Raw genomic sequence first — 16270 nt, forward strand, 5'->3', positions numbered from 1 at the left:
TTTGAATATTTAAACACTAAAACACTGCCTATTACAATATACACTGGAAAAAATATTCTTATGAGTGTCAGGAAAGAAAGAATGGCTAATTGTACCAGTATATTTGAGGGAATATTTATCTTAAAATTAATTGATCAAAAGCAAAGATGGGCATCAAAAGTGTTACTTAATACCTCATGAGAGTAAAAGGAAAGGTGAGCACAGAGTTGGAAAGTCATAGGATTTGAATATCGGCTTGTTTTTCTATTCACAATCTCTCAACTGACTTGAATCCCTCTTGGGAAAGTGACTCTGAAAAACCCCTTTTACTATCGTAGTGTAGGAGGTTTGAAATGGAAACTTGAAATTGAAAATTTACTTTTAAGATTCATGAGATTTTAGGGGCTTTGTGCTTGTTTCTCACTCTAAGGAATTAAAAAAAAACATAATCTTTATCTTAGAGAAAGCAAGGATAAATCAATTCATTATAAGCAAATATAATGCAAATCCAAGTTTGTTTAGAATACTGACTTAGGAATGAGGGAAGATCTATCTATCTATCTATCTATGTATCTAACTACCTGTCTTCTATCTACCTACCTATCACATAGATAGATGTATGTACACACACACACACATACGTATGCATATGTAAGTATTCAATTTTGGTGAAAATCCAGAGTCGAGTGTAAATGAAGTATGGAGTAGGCTTGTATCACTGAAGTTTATAATTCAGGTAACAGTGAGACGTGCTCAGACACTGGTTGTACCTCTTCTTTATCTCCACTGGAAGAGGGACCTGCTATAGTGAGACAGTCTGTGGACCATAGCAGCTCAATGGTCTCTGCTGTAAGAAGATCCAGATGTCCTCCCCCCAAAATACTTCACTCTAAACCTACATGAGTTCCTTACTTATTAGTAATTTTTTAAACATCTATATCATCTAAACTATTCTTTCCCCAAACCACTGTTTTTTTTTTTAATTTTTAAAAATGTTTTAATGTTTATTTATTTTGAAAGAGAGAGGGAAGAAGGAAGGGCATGAGTGGGGGAGGGGCAAAGAGAGAGAGAGAGACAGAATCCGAAGTAGGCTCTAGGCTCAGAGCTGTCAGCACAGAGCCAAACGCAGGGCTTGAACTCACAAACCCCGAGATCATGACCTGAGCCCAAGTTGGGACACTTAACCCGCTGAGCCACCCAAATGCCTCTTATCTAAACCATTCTTAAATCTGTTCCTATTTCTAAACAGTGCCCCCTCTTGCGATAACACATTTAAAACTTAATTACCTAAGGAATCAGGCTTCCTCTCTGTTGTGACAGTACATCCATGACTATGAAAATCCACCAGGTCCCCGATTAGGGAAATTTTATCTTCATAACCCTCACAGTGTCTCATGCATCTTGCATGTAAAAGATTTGTAAGTAATGTATGCTAATTGAACACCCCGAGAATTGGCTAGAAAGGAGACTAGTTTTGCTTTCTTTTCCTCTTTGCCTACTATAGAAGATGTTTATATTGGTTTTTTCTCCTACATTTTTCCCTCATAGTCTCTACCAAATTAAAACATGCTAAAATATTTGAGTTTGATTATGTATCACACAATCTCATTAAACTCCAAAGTCTTTTTGTAACATGAATTTCCACAAAAGTAGGTAATATCAAAATGTTTTGAAATAAAATCATATGCTGGTAAGGAAGAGCACAAAATTAAATTACATGATTATTTTATCCAATCAGCCATTAAATATCAATTATTTTAAGCTTGAAATGTCAATTTTGGTACATGAAAAAATATCTTGTAAAATGCTGCACAAATATGTATGCCCTTCAGGAAAAATCCAAAAGTAGCAATGATGTAAAAGGAAAAATAGAAATTAAAGTCAAGATGACTTCTCTCTCTCTTTTTTTAAGTTTATTCATTTATTTTGAGAGAAAGAGAGAATGCACACAAGGGGTGAGGGAGAGGAAGAGAGAGAGAATTCCAAGCAGGCTCTGCACTGTCAGCACAAAGGCCGACCCAGAGCTCAACCTCACAAACCATGAGATCATGACCTGAGTTGAGATCAAGCGTCAATTGCTTAACCAACCGAGCCACCCAGGTAGGTGCCCCAAGATGACTTCTCTTCAAAGACTTTCATTTTGTTTAGATTTACATATTCAAGCTGTTTCAAAGGTACTTGCTCTTGTAAATTCCAGTATAATTAACATACAGTGTTATGTTAGTTTCAGGTGTACAATACAGTGATTCAACAGTTTTATACATCACTCAGTGCTCAGCACAATATGTAATCTTAATCCCTTTCACCTACTTCACCCATTCTCCCAAACACCTCCCTCCCTTTTGGCAACTGCCAGTTTGTTCTTTTTTTTTTTTTTAAGCTTATTTATTTATTTTGAGAGAGAGAGAGAGAGACTGTGAGTAGATGAGGAGCAGCAGAGAAATCCCAAGCAGGCTCCTCACTGTCAACACAAAGCCCTATGATGGAGGGCTTGTACTCATGAACACTGAGATTGTGACCCAAGTCGAAATCAAGAGCTGGACACTCAACCAACTGAGCCACCCAAGCATTCCTGTTCCCTATATTTAAGAGTCTGCTTTTTTGTTTATAAAGACTCAGTTTTTGAAGAGATATTTAAATGATTTGGATTATGTAGAACATAATATTGGTGAAGTAAGGAAAAATTTCCAGTTTCATTCATAAAATATTTCCGCTGAAACATATTTTTCAATGTATGAATAAAACAATATTTCTAAGGAGTAAAGAATTTTAAAATGTAATCTGGAAAAAAACATATCTATATGACAGTGTTTTGACAGGGCTACTCAATCTTGAGAATGTTGAATCATTTAGAAGATATACAATTCTGACATGGTAATCTAGACATATAAGTTCTAGTAAGTTAAATCAGTCACTTTTTGTGACTGGGCTTCACATGTATTCTGGCATATTTTTTAACTGACTAGGATTTTATGATATAATTATGGATTACTTAAAAAATCCATAAATTAATACAATCTATAAATTATAAAGGATCTATGCTGATACTGCATAAAGCTAAAAGTAATTTTTTCAAAGGTCAGAGTTTTTGAAAGATGCACACATTTTCCCAGTGAGTTCATTCATTTGTCTTCCAGTAGTTCGTTTACTGTTTACTTCCTTAGCAAAGTTAATGAAATGTTTTCATAACCATATCTGTTCAAGAACCATGTACTTGGACGGGGCACCTGGGTGGCTCAGCTGGCTGGGCATCCGACTTCAGCTCAGGCCATGACCTCCTGATTCGTGGGTTCCGGCCCGCGTCAGGCTCTGTGCTGACAGTTAGGGGCCTGGAGCCTGCCTTGGATTCTGTGTCTCCCTCTCTGCCCTCCCCACTTGTGCTCCCTCTCTCTCTCAAAAATAAATAAACATTAAAAAATTTTAAAAAGAAAGAACTATTTGTTTGGACAGATTTAGCTAAAGGTGCACAAGGAAGGTAAATTATGAACAGTATAATATTGTTATGTTGAAAACTTCATTCAAGGCATTTGAACTTTCTAGCTGCCTTCCAAAAAGAACAGGAACAATCTGACTACATATTCACTGAGAGACAGTTCAAAGGATCTGTGTTTAATTTTTATTCGGTTTCAGAAAAATTATTAGTCTGAACTAAATAAATAAATAGATGATGCCTAGATATCCTGTTTTTTTTTTTTCCAAAACCACAGCAATTGAAAAAAGAAACCAGCAGAAAAGCGATCCAAAGGCAAAAGGAAATTCTCCCAAGGCTTCCCATGCAAGAGCCTGCATGAGAAATTATAGTTATTTTTATTGCCAGGTAGTTTAGGTGACAATGTTTAATTTGGCCTGATTTGTAAGTTAATGGGTTATCTGATACCCTGGAGAGTACACTATAATCTTCCTAACCACTCCAGCGTCTTGACAACTCACTTCTTATAATATATTTACAAATAGACTAAAAAGAAAAAAAAAAATAGGGATTTTTTTTCCAAGTTAATGCTATCCCATGTGGTCAATTAAGGTAATGTAAATAAATAGTGTTTCCTATTAAAATTCTGTATTCTGGCAATGTATGGTACAGACATTATTCTACAGCAAACGCATCTAGAAAATTTAGGCAATTACCTGAAAAATGTAGGTCGAACACTGATCAAATGGACTCACTTAACCCCGGTGTGTGAACTTTGAAGATGAGCACCGGGACATGATGATCACTACCCTCTTAAGCAATGTCTAAATGTGAGCATGTTTCAGCACGGTAGGAGAGAGAACACAGTCAAAACATACTGACTTTTTAAATAAAGGACACACTTTCTTATCATTGGTAATGCTGGTCCCGAGAGATGAGAATGATACAGGGCAGAAAGAAAACGGACTGGCATTGGTTTTGAATCTTCCGGGGCCATCTAAGCCTTTACTAGGAATCATTACAACTCCCTTTTCCACCCATCCCCCAAATCTAAGTACTACAACAGAGCCAAAAAAAAAAAAAAAAAAAAGACTACGCTTTTTAAGTTTAATGTTAAATTAACTTTTCAGTTTAATGTTCAATTAAACGTTCTTTCAGGAAGTATGATAAAGTGAAATGGTTTTCTTCAAGATGTCATCTGGCATCACATTTTGATGAGGAGCTAAGTGATGCCTTGTTAAGAAGAGACAAACAACAGCCTGGTCAGGACAACACTCCGGACTACCCTGTGTTTCTTATGGAGTCACGGCTCTTCGAATGTGGCTATTCAAATCTCTTTCCATGGTTAGATGTTAGTAATGCGCATATCAGCTTGACTAATAGTTCACAGAGAATAACCGTGTGAAATTTTAATATTTACTTAAAGAGAAACCAAGGCCACTGTCTAGTATTGTTGGGGGAAAGTTCCATATAAACTCAACAGACCAGATATAATTATATCTAAAGAAAAGATGGCTCCTTTTCTATGAAAGAAGCCAACAGTCACTTGAACTTAGTTTTGTTTCTTCCTCATATATAGTACTACAAGCATTAATTTTTCTAACAGCTAAATAAGCTTTTTCCCCCTAAAGGGGGAAAATGAGTTTTTAAAGGAAATGGTTATTATCATTCTGAAACATACACATTTACTCAAGAATGAGTAGGAAGTATAGATGCTGCATTGTGGGCATTCTTTACTAGTCTATTAATTCTTTCAACAGTTTCCTTTTTAAAAAATCTCATTTACCCACTAACTTCTATAAAATATCAAAATACCCACTCACAATTTCAGATTATTTGTTGCTGGAATGGGAATTCTAAATGATTGCCAAACACAAATGATGTCCAAACGTTATTAGTGGAGATTTCCAAATGGTTGACGTGACTGCATCAGGAGCGAATTTACACAGTTTTTTGGATCTCTAGAACTTACTTTCCCTTCAAACATAAATACAGATACTCTTCATGAAAAACTTTTTTTTTCTAGAAAAACTACATTGTCTGAGGTGGCATAGTAACTAATAAGGTAACTGTTTCTGTGAGTGAAAGAATTTACCTAAAGCATCCTGAATGTATAGATTAGAGTGTCAATGTGTGAATTAATAACTTTCTTCCTAGTCCATTTGGGTGACTGACATTCTGTAAAAATTTACATTTAGGACAAAAAATAATTGCCCTTCATTTTAGTGTTTTCCTGTTTTGCTTGGCTCTTTTTTTATTTTTTAAGATTTACTTTTGAGAGAGAAAGAGAGAGAGAGAGAGAGAGAGAGAGAGAGAGAGAGAGAGAGAGAGTATGAGAGGGGGAGGGGCAGAGAGAGAGAGAGACAGAGTCCAAAATGTGCTCCAGGCTCTGAGCTGTCAGCAGGGAGCCCGATGCCGGGCTCAAATGCATAAACCACAAGACCATGACCTTAGTGGAGCCGTATTCAGACGTGAACCAAAGTCAGATGCTCAACTGACTGAGCCACCCAGGTGCCCCAAGGATTTTACCATTTTGCCTGATTCTTTAGCCTTCCTGTGGAACTCATAGCATGGCCCATTGCTTCATTACAGGTGGCAGCCAAAATTAAAACTCTACCTGCAAACCACTAGAGTTGGTACTTAAAAACAAATTTCACATATGTCCCATTCTGTTATTCTTTACTGCTTACAAATCTCCAATCCCTGCAAAAAATGCTTATATATTTTCTGAGTTACAGTCACTTATTTGAGATCAGAATTTTTAAAATTCACTAGCATACACTGGAATTTTAATTTTTTAATAGTAGAGTCCCCCTGCGTATAGAGTGCATCTGCTGTCCATCTTCTATTTAGATGTAATTTCCAACATGAACAACATATAGTCAGATTGAACCAAGGGAATCTTCATTATTTTAAATTGAGTGCTCCCTGTCACTTTCTGTATCGTGCATCATTTGAAGTCTTTATGTCCCACTATCTCTTTGAATGAAGCTAAAATAACATCGACTCTTACAGCTTCATGCTTCTATGGATGCCATAACTATGTGTATTAAATGTGAATGGTATTTGAAGATAAAGGTTGTAAAACTGTTTTTCTGAAACAAGTTGTAGGAGGACAAAAGCATGTGGCCTTAGTAAGGACAAAACAGGATGGCTTAGAGAAAAAAGAAAAAAGGTGAGAAAGCACTGGGCTTTCATGAATTAAGGGAGGAGAAAGGCATCAAAAGAATTTGCACAATGGTATTAAATACAGTACAGCTTTTTACAAAGCATGAAAACACACACAAAACATTTCTATTTGGCTAGAAAGGCATTAAGTGGTTCTTTTAGGGAGGCAATTTTCAGAGTTCTAGGGGAGACCAGATTTGAAAGGAGAAAATGGCTAGAATGGAATAAAAGGAGGCTCTAGGAAATAAATTTACAAATTGATCAGCTCAAGGGAAGGAAGAAGAGAAACCGAAGATAAAGGAGAACATTGCTACAAGAAAGACTTTTCAAATTATGGCACATCTGAACACAGACTGAAGGCCAGGAAGATGGAAAGACTAAAAACATTACTAGGGTATACATTTTATTTTTTTTTAATTTTTTTTTCAACGTTTATTTATTTTTGGGACAGAGAGAGACAGAGCATGAATGGGGGAGGGGCAGAGAGAGAGGGAGACACAGAATCGGAAACAGGCTCCAGGCTCTGAGCCATCAGCCCAGAGCCCGACGCGGGGCTCGAACTCACGGAGCGCGAGATCGTGACCTGGCTGAAGTCGGACGCTTAACCGACTGCACCACCCAGGCGCCCCTAGGGTATACATTTTAGAGCAACATCTTTGATCATCGGAAAGAGCTGTTTCCAAAGGCCCAGACAGAGATATTAGCTTTATAGTAAAACGGACAAGTCTTCCTCTGACACGGGCGGAATAAAAGCTTGAAGATAAAAATAACTCCGTATTGGCAAACAGAAGAGCAAATCTACTCTCTGCCTTTGTCAAGCACTGAAATGGTTTTGTTTTAATGGGGATTTCCCCAGTGAAAATCCCATTCATGAAAATTGTGAACTGGAATATAATTTATCTTTCCAACATACTTAAAACGTATTTGATTTAGGTTACTTACAAAAAAGTAAAATTACCTAAAAGATAAGTCCATCTTCTCTCCATTCCTGCGCTCCATTCCTACAGCACATATGTCAAGAAAACCATGTATCTATATTCCAAATGCAAATCCATTTTTAAGGATAAGAGTTGAGAGCATTAAAAAAAAAAACTCTAAATATATACTATATCATACTAACCACATTAAAATTTCTATGCATTTATGTGTATATAAACCTCATCATTTTAATGATTGGTATATTTAATATTGAAAAAGGATAAATAGGGGCGCCTGGGTGGCACAGTCGGTTAAGCATCCGACTTCAGCCAGGTCATGATCTCGTGGTCCGTGAGTTCGAGCCCCGCTTCGGGCTCTGGGCTGATGGCTCAGAGCCTGGAGCCTGTTTCTGATTCTGTGTCTCCCTCTCTCTCTGCCCCTCCCCCGTTCATGCTCTGTCTCTCTCTGTCCCAAAAATAAATAAACGTTGAAAAAAAATTTAAAAAGAAAAAGGATAAATATCCATACCTGCCTCTCATTTTGTCTTATTTTAATACTAATGTGTAAAATTTATTTGAATTCTTGTCATTATTTGTCAGAAGGAACATCAACCATAAGATTCGAGAGAGATCTTATACAGTTAAATTTTTACATACTTTAAAACACCCCATCATAAGATAGATTCTTTCCTGATTGTTTGGTTTGGTCTGTTTTGTGTGTGTGTATTATTGGGGAAACTTTTTTTTTTCTATTGTCATTTAAAGAAACATGACATGAACTTACTCTTAACAAATTTGTAAGTATACAGTACAGTATTAACTATATGCATATTATTGTACAGAAGACGTATAGAACTTTTTCATCTTGCATGACTGAATCTATATCCACTGAACAGCCACTTTCAATTTCCCCCTTCCTCTAGCCATAACATTTCTACTTTCTGCTTCAATGAATTTGACTGCTTCAGATACCTCACCTAAGTGGAATCATACAGTACTTGTCCTTCTGTAACTGGCTTATTTCACTTAGCATAACATCTTCTAGGTTCATCCATGTTGCACAGTATATCAGGATTTCTTTCCTTTTCTAAAGGCTGAATAATATTCCATTGAGTAATATACCACACTTTCTTTATCCAAATATCCATCAATGGACACTTAGGGTGTTTCCACTTCTATATTGTGAATAATGCTGTAATGAAGATGGTAGTGAAAATATCTTTTTGGGATATTGATTTCAGTTTGTTCGGATAAATACCCAAAAGTGGGATTGTTAGATCATATGGTAGTTCTATTTTTAACTTTCTAGGAAAACTGCATATTATTTCTCATAGGGGTTGCACCATTTCCCATTCCCATCAACAACACAGAAGGGTTTCAATTTCTACACATCCTCACCAACACTAAAAATTATTTATTTATTTATTCATTCATTCATTCATTCATTCATTCTTTCATTTATTTTCTAATGGCTATCCTAACTGGTGTGAGGCAATACCTCATTGTGGTTTTGATTTGTATTTCCCTGATGATTAGTGGTATTATCTTTTCATATACCATTGACCATTTGTACGTCTTTTTGGAGAAATGTCTATGTCTTTTGCTAATTTTTTAAATGAGGTTAGTAGGTTTTTTTGCTATTGAGTTGTAAAAGTCACTTATATGTCTGATATTAACCCTTTATCAAAATTTATGGTTTGCAAATATTTCCTTCAATTCCTTAGATGTGTTTTCATGCTATTGATTGTTTCTTTTGTAGTACAAAACCTTTTTATTTTGTTAGTTTGTATTTTTTCTTTTTCTTTTTCTTTCTTTCTTTTTTTTTTTTTTTTTTTTTTTTTTAGGAAAAGTACAAGTGGAGGAGAGAGGCAGAGGGAGAGAGAGAGAGAGAAAGAGAGAGAATCTCAATCAGGCTCCACACTCAGCCCCATGCAGGGCTTGATCCCATGACCCTGGGATCAGGACCTGGGCTGAAATCAAGAGTCAGAGGCTCAACTGACTGAGCCACCGAGGCGCTCCACAAGTTTTTAATTTGATGTCGTCCACTGGTCTACATTTCATTTTGTTGCCTGTGCTTTTGTGTCATCTCCATAAAACCTTTGCCAAGACCAAAGTCATAAAGCTTATCCCCTACGTTTTCCTATAAAAGCTGTATAGTTTCAGATCTTACTTTTAAATCTTTAACCAATTTTGAGTTGTTTTTGTACACCGTATGATTCTTATTTCATTTCTTTGCATGTGGGTATCCAGTTATCCCAACACGGTTTCCTGAAGAGACTGTCCTTTCCCCACTATGGAGTCTTGGATCCTTGTCGAAGATCACTTAACCATACATGCATGGGTTTACTTCTGGGTTCTCTATTCTGTTCCGTTGGTCTGTAAGTCCGTCTTGGGGCCAGTGCCATACCTTTCTAATACATTTGAAGTCAGGAGTGTAAGGTTTGTTTCTGGTCCCCTAGATTGGTTTATCTATTTCTTATTCTTTATGATTCTGTATGAATATTACGATTTTCTTCCTATTTCTGCAAAAACCAGCATTGGGATTTTCATAGGAAATGCAGTGCATCTGCAAATAATGGGGCAGTATAGACATTTCAACAATATTAAATCTTTCAATCCACGAACAAGGAATTCTTTCCATTTATTTGTGTCTTCTTTAAATTCTTGCAGCAATCTTTTGGAGTTTTCAGTGAACAATTATTTTGCCTCCTTAGCTTAGTTTGTTCTTAAGTATTTTATTTTTTTTTTATGCTATTGTAAATAATATTATTTTCTTAATTTCCTTTCAGAAATTGTTAGTGTATAGATACGTAACTGTTTTTTTTTTTTATGTTGATTTTGTACCTTGCAACTCTACTGAATTCATTAGTTACAGTTTTTTTTTTGGGGGGGGGTTGGTAGAATCCTTTGAGTTTTCTACATATAAGATCATGTGATCTCTGAACAGAGATAAATTTATTACTTTTCCAATTTGGATGTCTTTTATTTCTTTTTCTGGCCTAATTGATCTGGCTAGGATTTCTTATGCTATGCCAAATAAAAGCGGCAATAACTGGATATCCTTTTCTTGCTCCTGATTTAGAAGAAAAGTTTTCAGTTTCATCATTGAATGTGATGTCTGTTGTGGGTTTCATACATGGGCTTTATTATGTTGAGGTAATTCATTTCCCTTCCTCATTTATGGAGTATTTTTATCATGAAAGGGGAGTCAATTTGGCAAGTGCTTTTTCTGCAACTATTGTGATGATCATGAGATTTTTATTCTTCAATCTGTTATTGTGGTGTATCACATCAATTAATTTTCATAGGTTGAAACATCCTTGCATCTCAGGGATAACTCCCACTTGGTCATGGTGGTCTATGATCCTTTTAATGTGCTGTTGAGTTTGGCTTACTGGTATTTTGCTGAGAATTTTTGCATCTATATTTTTCAGGGATTTAGGCCTCTAATTTTCTTTTCTTACAGTGTCTTTGTCTGGCACAGTATCAGGGTAACGCTGGTCTCATAAAATCAGTTTGGAAGTGTTCCCTCCTCTTCTATTTTTTTGGAGAATTTGTAAAGGATAATCCTTTATAATTCTTAATTCTTAATTCTTCTTTAAATGTTTGGTAGAATTCTCCAGTGAAGCTATCTTCTCATGGGCTTTTCTTTATGGGGGGTGTTTGATTACTGATTCAATCTCCTTAGCAGTTATAGATCTGTTTAGATTTTGTATTTCTTAACGATTCAATCTTAGTAAATTGTATGTTTCTAGGAATTTGTCCATTTCTTCTAGACTATCCAATTTCTTGGCATGTAATTGTCCATAATGATCTTTTATATGCCTTTTTATTTCTGTGGCATTAGCTATAATGTCTCTTCTTTCATCTCTGATTTCAAGTCTTCTCTCTTTTTTTCTTAGTCTCGCTAAAGGCTTGTCGGTAATGTTGATCTTTCCAAAAAAATTGTCTCTAAGTTTATTTGATTTTTTATGTTGTTTTTGTATTCTTTATTTCATTTACTTCTGCTCTAATCTTTATTATTATCCTTCTTTCTGTTAATTTGCATTTAGTATATTTTTCTTTTTCTAATTCCTTGAGGTATAAATTTAGGTTGTTTATTTGAGGTGGTTTATGCTTCATGTAAGCATTTACCACTGTATAGTTTCCTCCTAGTACTGCTTTTGCTGCAGACTGTAAATTTTGGTATGTATGTACTTCCATTTGTCTCAAGACACTTTTTATTTCCTCTCCAATTTATTCTTGGATCCATTGGTTATTCAAGAGTGTGTTAATTTCTACATATTAGTAAATTTTCCAGTTTCCCTATCCTATTGATTTCTAGTTTCATTCCACGGTGGTCAGAAAATATTTTAGTCTTCTTACGTTTGTTAAGACTTGTTCTGTGACCTAACATATCATCTATCCTGGAGAGTGTTTCATGCACACTTAAGAAGAATGTGTATTCTGCTGCTTTTGGATGTAATGTTCTGTGTATTTCTGTTAGGTTCATTTGGTCTACAATGCTATTACATCGTCTTTCCTTATTGGTCTTCTGTCTGGATGATTTTTTTTGTTGTTGTTCCTTATGGAAAATGGGATATTGAAATCTCCTACTATCATTGTGATGCTATTTTTCCCTTATGTTCTGTCAGTGTTTGCTTCATATATTTTGGAGCTCTGATGTGTAAAACTATAATGAGACAAATTATGTGTAGTTTTATATATGTTTTTGACTTAAAGTCTATTTTCTCTGACATAAGTATAGCCAGCCCTGCTCCCTTTTGATTGCTATTTGTGTGGAATACCTTCCATCCTTTCAGTTTCAGCATATGTGTGTCCTTAAATATAAACTGAGTCTCTTCCACATATGAATGAGAGCACTGTAAGTTAGATAACTTGACAATAAATTATATACAAAAATAAAAAGTAAAAATAAATAACGTTTCTTATAAACTGCATATAGTTGGATTTTTAAAAAAATATATATATTCAACTACTCCAAGTCTTTTTGTTGGAGAGTTCAATCCATTTACATTTAAAGTTACTGATAGGTTACCCCTACCATTTTTTAAATTGTTTTCTGTCCATCTGGTAGTTTTTCTATTCATCTTTTCATCTCTTGCCATCTTTCTTTGTATATAATTGTTATTTTTTTTTTTGTGGTGACAAAGTGATTATTTTATTACTTTTTTGTGTGACTTTTAAAAGTTGTTTCTTTGTGGTTACCATGGAAGTTACACTAAACATCTTATAGCCAGAAATATTGATTTTAGGCTTATAAGAACTTAACTTCAATTGTATACAAAAATTCTACTCTTTTACTTCCCACTCAAAATTTGTATTATTGATGTCAAATTAATCTTTTTATATTGTGTCTCAGTTAACATACTTTATATAGTTATTTTTATACTTTTATATTTTAATCTCTATAGCAGAATTAAAAGAGACTAGTGCTACACTGTTATAGCATTATGGTATTCTGCATTCGTTTATATATGTATTTGTACCCATGAGCTCTGTATTTTCATATGCTTTTGTGTTGCTGTCTAGCATCCTTTTATTTCAACTTAAAGGAGTCCCCTTAACATTTCTGGTAAGGCTGTTTTAGTGTTGATGATCTCTCTCAACTTTTATCTGAGTCTTTATTTCTCTTTCATTTTTGAAGGACATTTTTGTCAGATATAGTACTCTTGGTTGGCAGTTTTCTTTCTTTTCTCAGTTCTTTGAATACATCATCTCATTCCCTCTGACCTACAAGGTTTCTGCTGATAAATCTGCTAGTTGTATTATGGGTGCTTACATGTATGTGACAGTAACATTTCTCTTGCTGTTTTAAAAATTCCTTATCTTTGACATTTGACAATTTGATTATCATGTTTCTCAGTGTACACTTTTTTGGGTCCTCCTACTTAGAATTCCTTGTGTTTCATGAACCTATTCCTTTCCCCAGATTTGAGAAGTTTGGGGTCATTACTATCTTAAATAGGTTTTCTGCACCTTTCTTTCTCTTCTCCTTTTACGACTTCCATAATGTGTATATTAGCCTTTTTGAAAGTCTCTTAGGCTTTCTTCCTTCTTTTTCCTAATCCTTTATTTGTATAATTTCAAATGATTTGTCTTAAATTTGCTGATTTTCTTCTTCTGCTTGATCAAGTTATGGTGTTGAATCCCCACAGTGAATTTTTCAATTCAGGCACTGTATCTTTCATTTCCAAAATCTATTTTTTCAAATTTTTTCTTTGTTGACATTCTCAGCTTGTTCATGCATCATTTTCCTGAGCTCTTTGAACATCTTTATGACAGTTATTTGGAATCCTTTGTCAGGTAATTCATGAACTTCCATTTGTTTAGTGTCATTTTCTGTAGATTAATTTTTCCTTTGATTGGGCCATATTTCTTTGTGTTTTTCATGTGCCTTATAACTTTGTGTTGGGATCACGCATTTTTAAAAAGGGCTACCTCTTCCAGTCTTTATGGACTAGCTTTGTATAATGAAAGATCTTCACCAGTCAACCTGGTTAAATATTCTAACACTTCTCAAATCTTCTCAGTGGATATGTCTTCTTTGGACTTGTGGATGTAAATTCTCAGAGGGATTTGTCAGTATCTTTTTTTAGGAGCTCATAATCTCTTGTTCCTTTTGGTATTTGTATGCAGTATTGCTGGTTCTCTAGAGCTGGCATAAGCCACTCAGATCTCTTTTGTTCTCAGCAGCCCCAGGCTTGTAGAGTATGCTGGGTCCCATTAGCACTCCAAGTCAGGAAGACAAAGACCAGTCCCTTGGGTACTTCTCCAAAAGGCCAGAAAGTTGGATGTTTGGATGCATACTCCACTTTTCTCTTCCCTCCTCCAAGGGAGTGACTGCCAAGCTGTATTGGCTTCTGTTTGCTGTACCACAAGTCCTCTGAAACAGCAACAAGCCATCAAATTCTCTTTTGTTCTCAGCAACCCCAAGGCATCTAGTAGCTGCCAGGTGCCATCAGTGTTCTACGATAGGAAGACAAAAACCAAGCCCTTGAGCAATTCTCCTCCCCTCAAAAAGCCAAAGAATTGAAACCATACTCCATCTTTTTTTCTTCCCAAAGGGAAGATGGGAGTTGGAGGTTTTCTGCCATGTTTCATACACTGAGCTGGAGGGCAGGGTCTTTGGTGAGTGAATGTGTGCTAGTCTAAACCTTTGCCTTTGTTCTCAGCAGTCTTCAACCTGATGCCTTTTTGTCAGTGTTTAGAATCAAGCAACAGTCCAGTCTTCTCTTTCTCTACCCCTGGGAGAAGCCAAGAGCAAGCATTTCCTCTAATTGTGATGCACTGTGCCAAGGAAGAGATTATAGTGAATGCCACAAATTTTCCTACAGACTTTGATATGGCTAGTTTTATACTCACTTGGTTTGCACAAGCTCCTTAACTGGTTTCTGGATTTCTCACAAAGAAAACTTGTTCTTGAGGCAGTGTCTCTGGTTAGGGGAAAAGAGGGTCTGGGGTTTCCTATTTTACTATCTTGCTGACATCATTTCCTTGGCCCTACTTTGTTTCTTAAAATGAAATCTTAAGTATCATTTTTTGGGACTGTGACAATATTTGGCACTGTGCGATTTTTCCAATTACCATTTTATTTCTAAAATCTCATTTCCCCATGAAAATAAGCAGCCACCTTTATTAGCAACTTGTTTTGGGTAATCACTCAATATGATCTGGAGCAAATTATATGCTGGAAACATGAACTGTAAATTACTTTAGCATCAAGTATTTCTTCAAATATCAAAAGTCTAAAGAAGTCTCAAAATTTTGCCAACAGTATTTACATTTAGTTCAGATTTTGATTCCAATATATTTAAATGATACAGAATTCCATTTCTCTTCTCTACAAAGCTCTGGGACTGACTGCATTAATTACTAAGGCAACTGATGTGAACACCACTCTAGTTCTTTTACTAGACATTGGTTCTTTTACCTAAACACAAAAATAAAGTGACTTGAACATTATGTTATCTTAAGTACCTCTACAGGTTTATACTGAGATCAATCTCTGAGGCATCTAAACAGGAATTTGGTGAATGTTTTGAGATGAAAGTCGAATTTCAAAATTTCTCCATTGTTTGAAACTTTTCCTGGAATAATTGTCCTCATGATTTGACAGTAGTGAGAAAAGGGACATTTTCTCTTTAATATGGACAATAATAGAAAGCCTCTATAATCTTATTAGAGTGAAATTACTCACCCAGCAGATAATGTGAGCTCTCATACCCCCTTTGTACAACAAGGGTGGTCTCTAAATGAAGTGATCAGATGGAATGCACACTAAATTTACCAAGCATTGACAATAGAAAGAAGAGGATAACCAAAAAACTTATATTTACCCTGAAAGAAGCTACAACTTTACACAATAATAATTCAGCAAGTAGACACATTCTTTTTTTCCCCCTTCCATTTCACTTTGATCACAGAAAACATGATTCAATACGGTTTCTCATACATTTATTTATACCCCTACAAATTTAGTAAGTACTGACTACACTGCCTTTAAATCGGATACTAATTTTTAAAGGAAATACTTGGAAAGTCTTCCAACATTTTGCCCTTTCTTACACTGTTAAACTAGCTACAGCTAGCTGAAACGAAAGAACACAGGCTTTCCCAGCAGATTAGACTAAATGCATTCTTAAAGTCTTTGAGGATTTAAGACTGTCCTCAGAGGTTTTGTGTAATGGTGAGAAAAATTTAAGTATCAGAGAAAGAAAAACTGACAACCAGGGAGGAAAGGATTTCAACTGGTTCTGGATCATCTGGAGAAGCTTTAAACATACAGAGCTATCAG

At 35.4% G+C, this 16270-nt stretch overlaps 1 protein-coding gene across 6 annotated transcripts in view; it reads right to left on the bottom strand.

Moving 5' to 3' along the window:
- The window catches only part of GRIA2 (glutamate ionotropic receptor AMPA type subunit 2), a 160540-nt gene that overhangs the window by 6809 nt on the left and 137461 nt on the right, over positions 1-16270 (bottom strand). The window lies entirely within an intron of this gene.

Source organism: Felis catus, chromosome B1 (genome assembly GCF_018350175.1).
Source record: "Felis catus isolate Fca126 chromosome B1, F.catus_Fca126_mat1.0, whole genome shotgun sequence".
NCBI classification, from domain to species: domain Eukaryota; kingdom Metazoa; phylum Chordata; class Mammalia; order Carnivora; family Felidae; genus Felis; species Felis catus.